This window comes from Lepisma saccharinum, chromosome 9, assembly GCF_977018435.1.
Source record: "Lepisma saccharinum chromosome 9, izLepSacc3.1, whole genome shotgun sequence".
Classification (NCBI taxonomy): domain Eukaryota; kingdom Metazoa; phylum Arthropoda; class Insecta; order Zygentoma; family Lepismatidae; genus Lepisma; species Lepisma saccharinum.
This window is the reverse complement of record NC_139237.1, coordinates 85,973,952-85,989,220: the sequence shown is the minus strand read 5'-3', so window position 1 is coordinate 85,989,220 and position 15,269 is coordinate 85,973,952. Positions and strand designations below refer to the sequence as shown.

At 36.1% G+C, this 15,269-nt stretch overlaps 1 long non-coding RNA gene across 1 annotated transcript in view; it reads right to left on the bottom strand.

Moving 5' to 3' along the window:
• Positions 1-15,036, bottom strand: part of LOC145992807 (uncharacterized) — a 43,980-nt gene extending 28,944 nt beyond the window's left edge. The window contains exons 1-3 of the long non-coding RNA XR_014442217.1: positions 14,997-15,036; positions 6,966-7,095; positions 1,791-1,883 (exon numbers count right to left, since the gene is read on the bottom strand). This is a non-coding gene — a long non-coding RNA (uncharacterized LOC145992807). The remainder of the gene's footprint in view (positions 1-1,790; positions 1,884-6,965; positions 7,096-14,996) is intronic.
• Positions 15,037-15,269: the final 233 nt, after the last annotated feature.

Genomic DNA, 15,269 nt, shown 5'->3' with positions numbered 1-15,269 from the left:
ACCCGCAGGACCAAAAATGGCCCAAGTTCAGATTGTTTAGTTCCAAACCAATAACACTACATTTGTGTTTTTGCTGTTACAGGGTGGCCTGGCCACTCTAGCACCATGAAGACGAAGAGAAAAGGAAAAAAAAACTGGGAATTTCGGTGGCGAGAACTGAAATCAATTACTTAACGCGATTGGCTAATGAGCCAGCATCGTAATGTCAATCATAAAAACAAAAAATGAACTTTTACTGAACATTTTCCATCCCTGATCATCATCAAATCCTACAAATACATGCATCAATTTCACTAGGGTGAATTCCAGATTTTCTGAAACGAAAAGCAGGACATCCATGGATGCGTACGGGGTGATTTCAGCTAAAAGAGCACAGGGGCAAGTGGTCTTTGGCAAAGTAAAAGTCACGCTGCTTACATGTCTCCTGAAATATTACACAATTCTCTTTAATCTGTATTCTTCTTGATTTTTGTTATTTAATGTCGCCTTCCTCTCACTTTTGGCTAATTGCATCAATGAATATGAGTGACGACATGATTGTATTCATGATTGGACACTCACAATGTTGGGATTCGACCCAGGATCCCTGGCATCCTAGTACTCAACCACTCCGCCACAGAGGTCTTATTTTCTTCTATATTTCCTTTCTCTCTGTTTCTTGTTCCTCCTCTTGCATATCTTTTAAATTTCTCTCTTTCATTCTTATTCTTTCTTTTCATGTCTGTGTTTCCTTACTTACTTCCCTACCATAAAACATAAATATACTGTGAAATAACATTAAAATATTAATCAATAATGAGAATATATTTGTCTCCTGCCGTAGCTGTAGTAATCATCTCATCAATGCATCAAACATGCAAATCTCCAGAACTGGGCTATTTTCAATTTTGAAAATGTCCCTACTTTTAGTCATCACTGAGTACCTTGCATATCATATCATATGAACAGATTGCATGCAATATCTCCTTCTAAGCAATAAAATTAAGCTTTACAGGAAGAATAAGGTCGCGAGCAAAGCGATTGTGAAAATGTTTAGATCTATAAGTATTTGTTTGCAAACTAACAATACTATTAATTTCAAAGACACTAACAGTTTCAGATAGGTAAACAATTCGTCTGGATGTTTTGCAGGACATTTCACAGCACGCTGTTGAAAAATAGGACGTATTTGGTTTTTGAAGTAGCATCGCAGACCACAGTACATGGCACTCAATAAAATAGGACTGTCCTGTAAAAATCAGGACATCTAGTCACCCTAAATTTCACACTTATAAAATTTACTGGTACTTTAGAGAAAATCATTCTGGTCCATTCTACATTTCACATACGTACAATTAACAAAAACACAAGCAGCAAACACACAAGTAACAGAAGGAAAAATTAATTCTGAGCTTTTGACCCTCTTCGCAGGATCTGTCATTATGGATCAATCAGAAACTAAGAGATGCTGGAAATTAGTGGTCTATGCCAAGAGAACCATTTATCACAAAATAAAATAAATAACCAAGCTGCACAACCACAATTACAACGTCATGATGTGAAGCTTCTGATTTCTTCTTCAGGTTCTGTGCAGGTTTTAAAAGAAAGCTGATATTGAACACGAAGGCAATAATAACAAACTCAAAAAGGCTAGCAAGGAACATAGTATTGTTGAACAATGACTGAAAACACTGGTCTAAAAAATCAATTATGCGCTAGTGAACTAGTTTTACACGAAGCAGCAGCTACAAATGTAAAATATATATTAGGAGAATAAGTATGAAAACTATTGAACACATGCTATGCAATACCTTGACAGCCAGAAGGAAGTCACAAGGTGCTTCAAAGAAAACATTTGAAGTTCTTCTTCACTCTCCGAAGGTGTGAGAAAAAAATATGGGATGCTGAAAAAAAAAAATTGACGTTAGATACAGTGAAACTATTTTTGATTAATTATTAACATAGCTCTATGATTTATGATATCATATTATTCAAAAAATGAAATTGGACCAATATAAAGTTTGCAAAACAAAATATAAATTGTGAGGATTCATTGGCATACTGTAATACAAATTAAAAGTGTTTTCAGCGCCATCTTGTACTCTATTCTGTTGTTGTTATTGTTATTTTCCGGCTGTTGCTGTTTCAGTGTAAAGTGGTCATTCAGTACTGTATCCGAAACTTTAGGTAAAATAAATAAAAATAAATAAATAAATAAAAAACTTTATGCAATTGTAGATAGTATCAAGCAAACATTATCAGTTTTGTAAATAGGGTGTAGTATTTGCTTTTAGAATGCAACAACTAGCTACATTTCGTAATAGTTTTTCTTGTATGTAAGCATTGCTTGCATTATAGAATTATTTTCCTGTAGTTTACGGTTATTACAAGTTATTGTTCTCCTGAAACGTCACAACCGTAAACTACAGGAAGATAATAGCTACATTTCATCATCATAAAAAAATGAGCATGACCAGGTGTTGACAATAGCAGAGGGCTAATTTCTCCTATGAAAAACCTACATCAACTACTAATTATATCTGAAAGGTTGATTTGTCATTGCTGTAAATTCCTTTTGTGCCATATTCTCGATTAATATGATACACTACAATTGTAAATTATTCACCTGGATCAGGGTTCCCATGCTTAAAACAACTTACAGTAAAGGTGATCCTCCAAGCCCATGAGACTGGGGGAAATTTGCATTGTTTATTAAAAAATGTTTTCAATATGAACATTTTTCTGTTTTTAGTTTGCGGAGATGCATCAGTGAAGTAATGAATGGGTTTATACAGTGCTATTTATCATATCATGCTGCCGTTGATAACATGCCAGTAATTTTACGTTTTTGTAAGGTTAGGTTAGGAGAGTTAGATTTAATGCTGTTAGAATTGCCACACAACAATAATTCATTTTAAAATAATGTTTGTGTTAATGAATGTTTCAGACAAAACTTATGTATTTTTTCCGTAAAATCCGAATCTGTAATAAAAAATAGGGGTTTCTATTTGAAATTTCAAAGTTGCCCCCTGCCCCACCTACAAGAGGGGGAGGGGGTGTTCTTTTGTTGCACCACTAAACTTCCCCCTCCAAACTATCAACTTTTTATTTGGAACATTTTTTTGTAGGATGATTTTTTTTCAAGATATTCAAATGATTCAGGTTAAAAAAATCACTCAGTATAGGCAACAGTGAAATACATAGAAACATAGAAATTCATACTTTCTTGTCCAGCCGAGGGTTTCTTTTCTTTAGTAACAGTGCCCATTCTGGCGATAGTGAAATATATGCACAACTGGTGTGAAACTGTCCCTCTTCCCCTTAAAACTTCAACTCTATAATATAAATAAAATGTAAGGAAAGGGATAGAAAAATTCAGCATGCCGGTCACCATGGTGCCGAAAAAAATTCACTTGGCACCTGAATTTTCAAATTCAGTTCTAAAATTATATTTTTTTAATACCTTGAGTTTGCTCATGTAAATTTCCGTTACCATTATTTAAATAACGACCACAGTGTGTTTTCTAAATCAAATTCATAAACATGACATTATAAATTTGTTGCACTGTTTAGTCGAAACTTAAAATCTACAGAGCTATGGTAGAATTGATCATATATTAGAATGTATTGCAGAGTTATTCACGATGATACCAGTTGAGTCTTCTTCAGGAAGCCCACTCTTGTGGAAGAATTTAATCAATCTTGTATTAATTACACAGGGCCGCATGGGTTCTGTTGTTTTTATAATTTTGGGTGTTTTACATGCATTTGAACTTGCTGATGCTGAAACTGGCATTAGTTTTCTCACATCACGCAAGAATTTTTTACAATTCACGATTTTTATATGTGGGTTGTGGTATGCACGTTTCAGTGCAATTGAAGTGATTGTCGCTAGATGTCACTGATACGTTTCAAAATTATTCTACAAGTAATAAAGACGAACAAGCTTTAAATACAGATAAGTTTTGTTTTATTTAAATTAATGAATATGTTTATTGCCTAAATGCTGAAAATAATACTATGTAAAACATTGATATATCATTTGAAATTAATTTTATATGTAACTCTCAAAAGTCCTAATTTGCATGGTGTGGCCATGGCATCTCGTGGTTGTCTGAATAGCCCAGATATGTTTTGCTACATCTGCGGTGAATGTGTTCCCTGGGTACAGACACAGAAAATTACAGATTTTGTAAGAAGAGCATATTACGAATACTTTAAAATGAAACTAGGAGATCAAGATAGATCGTGGGCCCCACACAAGGTATGTAGATCATGTGTGGAATCTTTACGAAACTGGAGCATGGGAAAGCGGCCATGTATGACATTTGCAATACTCATTGTGTGGAGGGAGCCTCAGGATCACAGCAATGATTGTTACTTCTGTTCCTGTGAAATTGTATGTCGAAATATTAGAAACAAGAAGAGGATAGTGTATCCCAATATTCCCTCTGCAATGAGATGCGTTGCACGGTCCAGACTTGCCTGTACTGACACCTCCATCAAGTCTTGAGTGTGTAAGTGATCCTGGTTCACTAAGTGATTCAGTGGAAGGAAGTGAAATGGAAGATGACATTTATGACCCCCCTCACGGATCTCGTGACCTTATACCGTTCACTCAAAACGAACTCAATGATTTAGTTAGAGACCTAAATTTATCTAAAGAATCAGCTGAGCTTCTTGGTTCCAAACTTAACGAAAATAACTTGCTGTCTTGTGGAACAACATTTTGCTGGTACAGACACCGAGAAAAAGAATTTGTGCCTTATTTCTCGAAACAAGATTTTCTCGTTCGTGTTTTGTTGTGATGTGTCCGGTTTGCTGACTAAGTTAAATTTTCCTTGTCTTCGAACTGATTGGAGGTTATTCATTGACTCGAATAAAACAAGTTTAAAATTTGTTCTGTTACATAATGGAATATGTAATATTGCTCATTCTGTGTCACTAAAAGAAACCTACAGCAATATGCAACTTGTTCTTAATAAAATTAAATATGAGGACCATGGTCGGTTGGTGTGTGGTGATCTTAAAGTTTTGAGCATTTTACTTGGACTACAATGTGGATATACGAAAATGCCATGTTACATCTGTGAGTGGGATAGTAGGGCACGATATTACCACTGGGAAAGAAAAAAATGGCCAATACGGAAAACGTTGAACCCGGGTTCAAAGAACATCGTACAACAACATTTATTCAGTCCTGAGAAAGTTGTACTTCCTCCTCTTCATATCAAATTAGGGCTGATTAAACAATTTGTGAAGGTACTTAACAAGGAAGGACAATGTTTCCAGTTCATATGCAACAAATTTCCATCCCTGTCCTACGGCAAAGTGAAAGAATTTGTTTTGTTGAACCAGACATTAGGAAATTAATGAATGATAAAGACTTCGAGGAAACAATGACTGTAGCTGAAAGAGATGCTTGGATAGCATTTAAAAGTGTAGTGTTGAACTTCTTGGGGAACTACAAAAGTCCTGATTACAGAAAAGTTGTTGAGAATATGTTACTTAAATTTCAAGAGCTGGGTTGCAACATGAATTTCAAATTACATTTTTTGCATTCACACCTTGATAATTTTCCACAAAATCTCGGTGAATTAAGTGAGGAACAAGGCGAACGGTTCCATCGGGACATGAGGGATATGGAGAAAAGGTATCAAGGACATTGGAGGGTTAGCATGATGACTGACTACTGTTGGGCATTGTACAGAGAAACGCCAGAAGAAAATCACAAGAAAGTTAGGAAAGCTTACAGAAGAAAGCGTGCTAAACAGAACTGAAAAATATGTAGTGTGTAATGATTTTCTTCTGTGTATATTATATACTGCTATATGTCGTTTTCTATATTATATGGGTCCTTTGTGTATGTGTATATTCATTTTAAAATAAACATGTTGATGCGTTTAGTGTGATAAGCTACTTATTCTGATTGAAGAAAAGAAAAATTATAATAAAACAGTATGCAATATTGGACAAAGCCCAAATTTTGAAATTTGATTTGTAAGAAAACCTTGCGTGATAGAGAAAAACGAATTTCATATTCGTGATGAGCATGGCACAAATAATAAAGTTCACCTATTAAACAAAAAACAACATTAAATTGAATAAAATTTGCGGCCCTGTGTTATTAAATAAAATGTTTTAAGATGCTTCAAAATGTGTATTTTTATGTTAGCTGGATTCATGATTTTCTTAGACCACACTTGTAAAAAGTACAGTAAAACCTCATTAATCCGGACCTTGATAAGCCGGACAGGCAAAAGCCCCCCCCCCCCCAAAAAAAGCAGAATGCAAGGTTTTAAATGTGTGTAGAAGTCAACGAGAGAACTTCCGAAAGAAAAGGCAGTCAACCGCAGTTGAAATTCTGTTTCCCGCAGACTTTGTACTGTATTGTATAATGTATTTAGGCCTATGCATTTTAAATACACCATAATAAACGTGTTTTGTTGCTATAAACGGAGTTTTAATGCACTTTCTACTGTTCTTTTAGGTTATTTCAGTTAATTAGTCCATATTAATGAGGTTTTACTGTATCTCCAAGCAAGAAACATCATAGGAAAAAAAATTGAAATGTGTTTTGGGATTTCTCATTCTCGTTAAGCAACACACAGTTCATTATCTTCATTTTTTTCCCCAGGCTTTCCAGGTCGGTGAGCACTGCCTCCTTAGCAGGTGAAGGTATACCACCAAAGTTAACAACACATATGTGTAGTCTTTTTTTGTATATGTACACATTGTTTGCATTGTAGAATTATTTCTCTCATAGTTTACGGTTCTTACAAGCCCACAAAAAACAATTCTTGATGTGGCGTTTCAGGAGAACACACGCTCCCTTCATCAAACATCAAATATTGTGTTTATGTGCTTGCAATAACCATAAACTACAAGAGAAATAACACTTATGGTAGTACAGACCTTGTATGGCCTTCATTACTTCAAGCTGAAATTCAACTCAATGAAATAAACATGAATTAAAGCTGACTTGCCTGATTTAGTTCCAGTTGAAGAGGATGCATCACAGGACATGTATGTTACTCGCACCCTTGTTGGTTCCAGTCTTCTACTGTTTCCTTCACGATTCCAACACAAAGACTGTTTTCCTTACAGATCCGCAAACTGTGGAAGTGGAAAAGAGTTTAGTGAGGAAAGTCACGGATACCACCAACCAATTTAATATTAAATTGCAAATGTTCCACGAAACACAAAAAAGAAACCACGTATCACCCTAAAGTTTGTTTTAAGTCCTCTTTATATACGGAAAAGGCTAATCGTGACTGGACCTACAGTTTCAAGTAGGATCCTAACCAATATGCGCCTCCACCAAGTATCGAACCTAGGACCCTTGATTACAAAGTGGCAACTTTACCACTACACCATCAGAGAGGCCCTCAATTTCACTACTGTTGTACTTTGCAAAAATATTATATTGAAATAATATGATGTATAATTACTGTTGTAAAATCATGCCATATAAATTCTGTTTGAGTTGCTGTTTTAAGTCCACTTTGTGCACAGTAAGGCTAATCGGGACTGGACCTACAGTTTAAAGTGGGATCCGAACCACTTGTGCCTCCACTGGGTATCGAACTCGGGACCCCTTGATTACAAGGCAATGACGCTACCACTGCGCCATGGGGGAGGCCCCATATAAATTCTGTATGCAACAAAAAAATTAATGATTTATGCATGTGATACAGAAACACACACATACTGTATTTGTTAATTTAAAAAAAAAGATAATGAACATTTGTCTAAGCGAACTCAAAATATTAACCTTCATGCGGGCGCGTAGGCGGTAGTTTACCGCCCACGGCACAAAAACAGGAATATCTACAGCCTACGAGTGTCCCGAAGCGCGGGAGGTATTTGTATTCTCTGTTTACTCTATATTACGCAATATGGCACTGAAGTCACTTGTCGGATCGGCATATCGCGCGTGCCAGTCATCATCAAAAGGTGGAAGGGTGAGGTAGTCGGTAATCTACCGCCGTGCGCCCGGTACTGGGACAATTTCTCCGACCTTTCGAAAAAAATGTGAGTATTCAATTTTGCTTTTTTTCTTGTTTTATTGCATGTACGAGTATAAGCAATAATAAACTATAGTTTTACAGTGCTTTGCACCATACTAGGGCCCAACAGGATCACAATTATTATGTGCTATCACCAAGAGTTTTTTACCAAAATTACATTCGTTCTATCGTCAATTTCATGTTTTTCTCTCATAATTTTCATCTTCTTTATTATTCATTTATTATATGACTCTCTCCCAAGCATTACCAATTATTCATTATAACAAAATAATGACAGTATAATAGTTAGGACCTACCTACCCAATAATTATTGTAGGTAGTACCTTTCATACCAAATATACTTACAGTAGGTAAAATTATGTTTTTCCCCATATTAGAAAAAGTGTGTTTATTTTTTCCACTTTTTCAGGGCACGCTTCACAAACCCTGAAGATGTTCGAAGGATCCTCCTCAAACTGGACGAGGAAGATCAAGCTAATGGAGTTCAGGAGGACGAAGTGGACTTCCCTGATGATGTTGATTACGAACCCCAATTTGTTGAATATGGTACCCACAACAGTGACACCGAGGAAGAGTTAGAAGAGGCAATGGAAGACGACAACCAGAGTCTTGAGGAGGGAGAAGAAGACGACGAAAGTCCAGGTTTGAGATTTTACATCGGAAAGAATGGTGATACGATTTGGGCAAACAAACCTCTCACACAAACCACTAAAACTAAGTCTGCAAACATTATAAAAACTCTTCCGGGTCCCAAAGGGGAAGCTAGAAAATGTCAAACAAGGCTCGAATGTTTTTTGACACTAATTTCTCCAAAAATGATCAATGACATTGTCAAATACACTAATATACACATTGCTCAACGAAAGACTGAAAGGCAAAATCTGTCTAGCACCAGCTTTCGGGACAGGGATTACAGGCCCACCTCAAGAGCAGAAATAAAAGCAGTTTTTGGAGCTCTGTTCTTGATGGCAGTCAAACGTGGAAACCGCGCAGATATTTCCGAGTTTTTCACAAAAAATGGGACTGGTTTGATTATTTTGCGGGCTAATTTTAGTGAACGCAGGTTTCGAATGTTGCTAAGATCTCTTCGTTTTGACGACATACATTCTCGTCAAGTGCGATCTGCTACCGATAAATTAGCTCCTACACGTGACTTTCAGACAGCCTTTGTAGCAAATTGTCAAAGAGCCTACAATGTTGGTGAAAGTGTAACCATCGACGAAATGCTGGTGGCTTTTCGTGGTCGATGTAGTTTTATACAGTACATGCCGAATAAGCCCTCAAAGTATGGATTGAAAATATATTGTGTATGTGATTCTCAGACATATTATACTTATAATATGATGATTTATTGTGGAACCCAGAGACCTGGCCCCTACAGCTCAACCTCCAACAAGCCATTTGATATAGTGACCAATTTGTGTGATCCATTGAAAAAAAGTAGTCGTAACGTTACAACAGATAACTGGTTTAGTAGTTACCCCTTGGCTGAACATCTGTTATCGGTTGGCTTGACTTTCCTTTGGACTTTGAGAAGCAATAAAGCTGAACTTCCGCCCGAATTTGTGAAACAAAATCCCAACCTCGTCCCTGGCCATCATTTATTTGGGTGTAACGACGTCGCAACTTTGATCTCGTATGCTACCAAAAAGAAGTTAGTTTTGGTTTTGTCAACATTGCACGATGGACACGAAATAGATGAGGAAACAGGCAAGCCAGTGCAGATAATGGATTATAACGCCACAAAAGGAGGGGTCGACACCGTTGATCTGATGTGTTCGCGGATTACGACATCCAAAAGAACACAAAGGTGGCCAATGGTAATTTTCTTCCGAGGCTTCGATATTGCTGGGATAAATTCCATGAGGATATATTTAGTGAATAATCCATTGAAATCCTTTAGACGGCGGCAGTATATTTTTGAGTTGGCACTGGAACTGATGGAAGAAAACCTGAGGCAACGAGTAAATGTGAATACACTTCCCAAAGATCTGGAAATTTTTCTAACCCAGTATCGAGAACAAGGAACTACCAGCAATGAGGTTGTGAATCCAAACAGACGAAGTTTCTGTTACATTTGCGGTTCAAAAAAGAACAACATAACTAAATTACGTTGTAGTAATTGTAACAAAAGTGTATGTAAATCACATTCAGTACCAACATGTGTTAATTGCCTCAGTAATGATTCATCCAAATCAGATGATGAATAGTGCAATATTTTACTTATTTTGATGTACTTAGCACAAAATTATAATAACGCTACTTTCATGTGACTGTTTTTTGTTCCTTTTTTATAATTTATGGAGATATGCATCTATTACACTGGGGAACAGTGAACTTGCGGCACAGTGTTTGAGAGCTAATTTAGGGCAATTTCATGCTGCTGAATAATGATATAATAATATATTTCCTGAATTGGCTCTAATTTATGAAATAAATGCAACTAAACCAAAATGGCGGAAATATAAGACATACATATAAATTATCTTCCAACAACAATTTAATATTTCTTTTTGTGATTACAATCATTATTATAAAAATAAATTTATATAGGCCTATGATCATAACCATTAAGAAAATATGTACACCATGAAGTAACAAACTATGTGAAACGTTTTCTATACGATTTCCTGCTATATTGCTTTTTAGGACAATCCCTCTGTAAGCTCCAACAGTAGTCGGCCATCATGTGGCGATCCCACTGTCCCTGGTACCTTTCTTCCATTATCCTTATATCTTGATGGAACATTTCTCCCTGTTCTTCACTAAAAAATCACCAAGGTTCTTAAAGAATCTGTCAATGTGGCTATGTAGAAAATGTATCTTCACACTCATATCAGCTCCCAATTTATCAAAATTTTTCAACGTATTTCCAACTATATCGGGGTACTTTTCTGCTCTGTGATTCCCCAAAAAGTTTTTGACGACGGACACAAAGCTCAGCCAGGCCTCAGATTCGATGTAAGACGTGTAAGTTATAAAATTGGCATCATTTATAAGTGTACGAATTTGTGGTGGTTCGTCAAAGATTCCTGCCTTCAATTTTTCAATACTTAGTCCTGGAAAAGTGTGGCATATATATTTGAAACAATCACCACTTGTATCTAAGGCCTTCACAAACTGTTTTATCAACCCAAGTTTAATATGCAGTGGCGGAGGGATGATTTTGTCCCTATCTATCAGCGGTTCATGAATGATATTAGCTTTCCCCACTAATATTTTCCCTTGGGGGCCAAACTTTTATCGCCCAATGCTTTTCTCTAGCACGACTATCCCACAAACATAGGAAACACGCATACTTTGTGTACCCACTTTGCTGTCCTAGTAAAAAAAATCACTATCTTCAAATCCACACACACGAGCCACTTATGTTCAGCATATTCAATTTTTTCCTAAAACCATTTTTATGTTTTGGTATTCTTCCTTAAGGTTTGTTCAGTGTCCGATATATTACCTAGCAATGCTTCATAAGTTGCCTAGCAACAATTTACAAATAAATAAATAAGCTTCTTATGGGAATTTCAGCCCATTATCAAATTTTGATATTACCGAGAAAAGCGTAGAGTAATTTTACCTCCTACATTTTCCATTGTGCGTTTATTTTTATAACTGGAGTCAATTCAACTGAACCAATCATACAATTGGCAATCACAGCTGTTTTGTGTGCTGAAACTGTTATTAAACTTTATGCCGCAAAATAAAATCTTTTTTTTGTTCCCCAGTGTTATTGATTGTGTAATGAATGCCTTCCTATTTTGATATACCTAGTACAACATTATGTTACTTGATTAAATTAGTGAGACGAATAACTACTTTCTTTCAATGTTGAATACTTTTGTTACCTAAATACTTAAAAGACTGAGTGATATTTTTAGTTCCTGCTGTAAGATAAAATAAATTGTGTGCTGTGAGAGAGTTTAAAAACCTCAATGAATATTGCACTTTATTTTATATATTGATCAAGTTTTAATAAATGTTCTCATGGTTAAATATGTGTGTTCACGATTCTATTAAAAATATCCCCGATTACAAAGGTTTATGGTGAGATATAACCGGTAAAATACGTGAAAACGAGGTGGCGGTAGATTACCGCCCCGCGACCACTAGTGTTTAAAAAAAGGCGCGCCCGCATGAAGGTTAAATAAATCAAATAAAACTGAATTTCAAAATTCAGACACCATCGCGACTGGGGACCCTGTATTTTTCTTTATTGGATTTCTCAGTTCAAGCTTAAAGTGAACTCAATGAACTAAGCATGAATTAAACCTGATTTAGATCTAATTGCAGAGGACGGATCACAGGGTGTAGGTGTTTAAGAGAATGAAAGTTCTCGTTGTAGAATTGGTCTTTGTAATTCATGTGATACAAACTGACAGCGTAATTCTGTCCAGCCGTCTATTTTCATTACAGTGCATTTGGTGAATTCACATGCTATAGCAAAAAAAGCACATGTACCATAACAAGATAGGCATACAGCAATAGTTGGTCCATACACCACAATATCCTTGGAAATGAAGTATACCTTATTATCTGTTACAGTACATATTAAAATGCAACTAGCAATGCAAATACGTAATTCCACACACTGTAAATTCATGAAAAACTCAATATGCTGACCAAGGCAGAAATTTATTTTATTATAAAACATAAACTAAATGTAACGCTTCAACCTTCTAGCAAGGTCTTCTTCGGACTATGTACCAAGTACAAATGTTGAAGGTTGAAACATTACGTTTAGTTTGTTTTATAATAAAATAAATTTCTGCCTTGGTCAGCATATTGAGTTTTTCATATCATGGAAACGAGGCTTAATGGTGATGTAAATTCATCCCGCCCCCCCAAAAAATGCAAGGTCTTGGAAAAAATCAATGACAAAGGAAGGTGGTGTACACTGTAAGCAATATATCCTTGTCAAAGTGTACGCATATTGGTAACAGTTCATTATATCAGAGACACATTTCTTCATTTTTACAGAAGAAACTACTGACGGAAATGAGTTTCTCTAAGGTTTCCAACGTTCGTCAAGGTATTTTCTTTCATCGTGGAATCTATTTGACCGGGAAATCATGTATTTTTCAACAGAAATATCTCACCGACGCACAAGTGCCATTGCTTTCGCTACATGAACCGGATGCTGCATACGTTTCATGATGTAACTCCCTGTCAGTGTTCCCAACCCCTCCCCCCTTTGTTGCCTAACCTAACCAAACCTAACCTTATTGGAAATGGTTCGTGGAGCTAACCGTGAATGGTTTGTGGGACTATCAGTCAGCTACCCGAGCATAATGTACAACTTGCACACGTGACGAACACAATAGTAGGTATTTTTCGGTGAAGAAGGTTGGAAAAACTGCATACCTACAACGCTAGTCAAACTCTGCCCTCCATATTGTGTGTTACGGAAGCGAAAAAAGGAATAACAAAAACTACTCTCTAGGTGAAGAATTATGTTTGTTTTTGTGTAAAAAGCATAATGGCACCTTGAACTATGTTCCGCAATACACAATTGGTAAGTACAAACCATGCAAAACACAAAATATCTGATTTTAATGTGTCTCGGATATAACGAACTGTTACCATACCCACATATCTACACTGAGCATGCAAGTCGCATTAACATCCGAAAATGTTTTTGAATGTATTCATGATTTTTTGCAACTTTTATAGGAGTACTAGGAAGCATTTTAGAATAGTGAAAACGGTCATGGGAGTGTAAAAATCTTCACTAGGTATTATTTATCAGAGAAATTATGATTTCAAATGCAGCTTGCGTGAGCTGAAGCTCTTGGTTTCTGGTTAACTCAGACACAAGTTTCGCAAATTTTCATACAAGGATTGAAGGGTATTTAATGCTCAAGACCAGATATTACATGATCAGGTATTTAAAGTGCTTAGGGGCATAATTTTAGTGCTAAGAGCCCTAAACCTGAGCCACCTAACAACAAACAGATTAAGGATATTTTATTAATGCTAATAACTTGACCTGCCTAACAGTGAAAGCATTTAGCAACGAATGGCACCTTTGCACTCCACGCGTGTGAAGTTGATGGCAGCAATTACCTTACGCAAGCATGCACACTTCCCATGGACAATGTATTTTCCATTGACAAGTGACTGTAAATATCGTATATTAGTGGGAATTAATGTAGAAGTAAATCGGAACCTTAGTAGAATGCATTTAGTGACTTTATTTTAATGCTAAGAGAGCCATATTGAACAAAATCTTAAGTAATCGCTAAAACTCCGCAGTATGTGTTAACAGAAGTAAATCTAAATCAATCCATGATAAAATTGCATTCGTAACATGATTAAATCTCAATAGAACAAAAGGAACTTGGGCCGCAGTATATATCAAAGACAACATGGTTGCTCGCAAACAAAGAGTCACATAGGAGTATATGGAATGGACAAGTTAGAAAACAGATTCTGCGTTAACAGACATAATTAGAAATCGAGTCACGAAAAAAATGTCTGTGAACCGTGATAAATTCGGAATTAAACAATTCGAACTTGGGCCGACGTCCACCACAAAAAAGTAAAAGTAGACAAAATAACTTCTCTATTAGCTTGTGTGGAGTATTTGTTAGTATATTAAACGTGACTGCACTCTCCCTATCTCGCCACTCACTTCTGTCTAGGGCCTGTTAATAAATTTGCTGAGACGAAATGAAACGTCAGGTTACGTAACATGTTTCCATGTTACGTTTTAAAATAGACAACTTCGGAATTTTCACATAATAATGTACTGTGAAGCTGGTTTACAGTTATTAACAATTTACACATTCAAGATGTTTTTGATATTTGAAATAGGTTCACATAGAAATCTCGGATTGGACTTGTTGACGAACTACATAGTACCGTCTCGCAATTCTTTATGAATTGTCAAAAGTTAATCAAGCACATCCAATCAAACAGATAATAACTTCCTACCAAGCAATAATATCTTATTTTACTTCATTAATTTATTTATAAAATCTTAAAACTTACGAATACCGTAAATTCTTCCCTTACTTCATGTTCCCGCCATATTACTTTCACCAGTGTTGCCAATACCTAAGCCACAAGCCCTCAATTTCCAGTTTTAAGAGGCAAAATTCCTCCTTTTCTGCCTAATTTGTACCTTCTCTTGAAGGAATTAAAATAATAAGTTGTGTAGTAGTGGTGGTGGTTAGGGGTGTGGGGGACAGAATTTTTTGGGTCGAGACGGGAAATTTTTTAAATCCCTTACATTCAGGACGGGAAATGTTCGAAATTTCACGA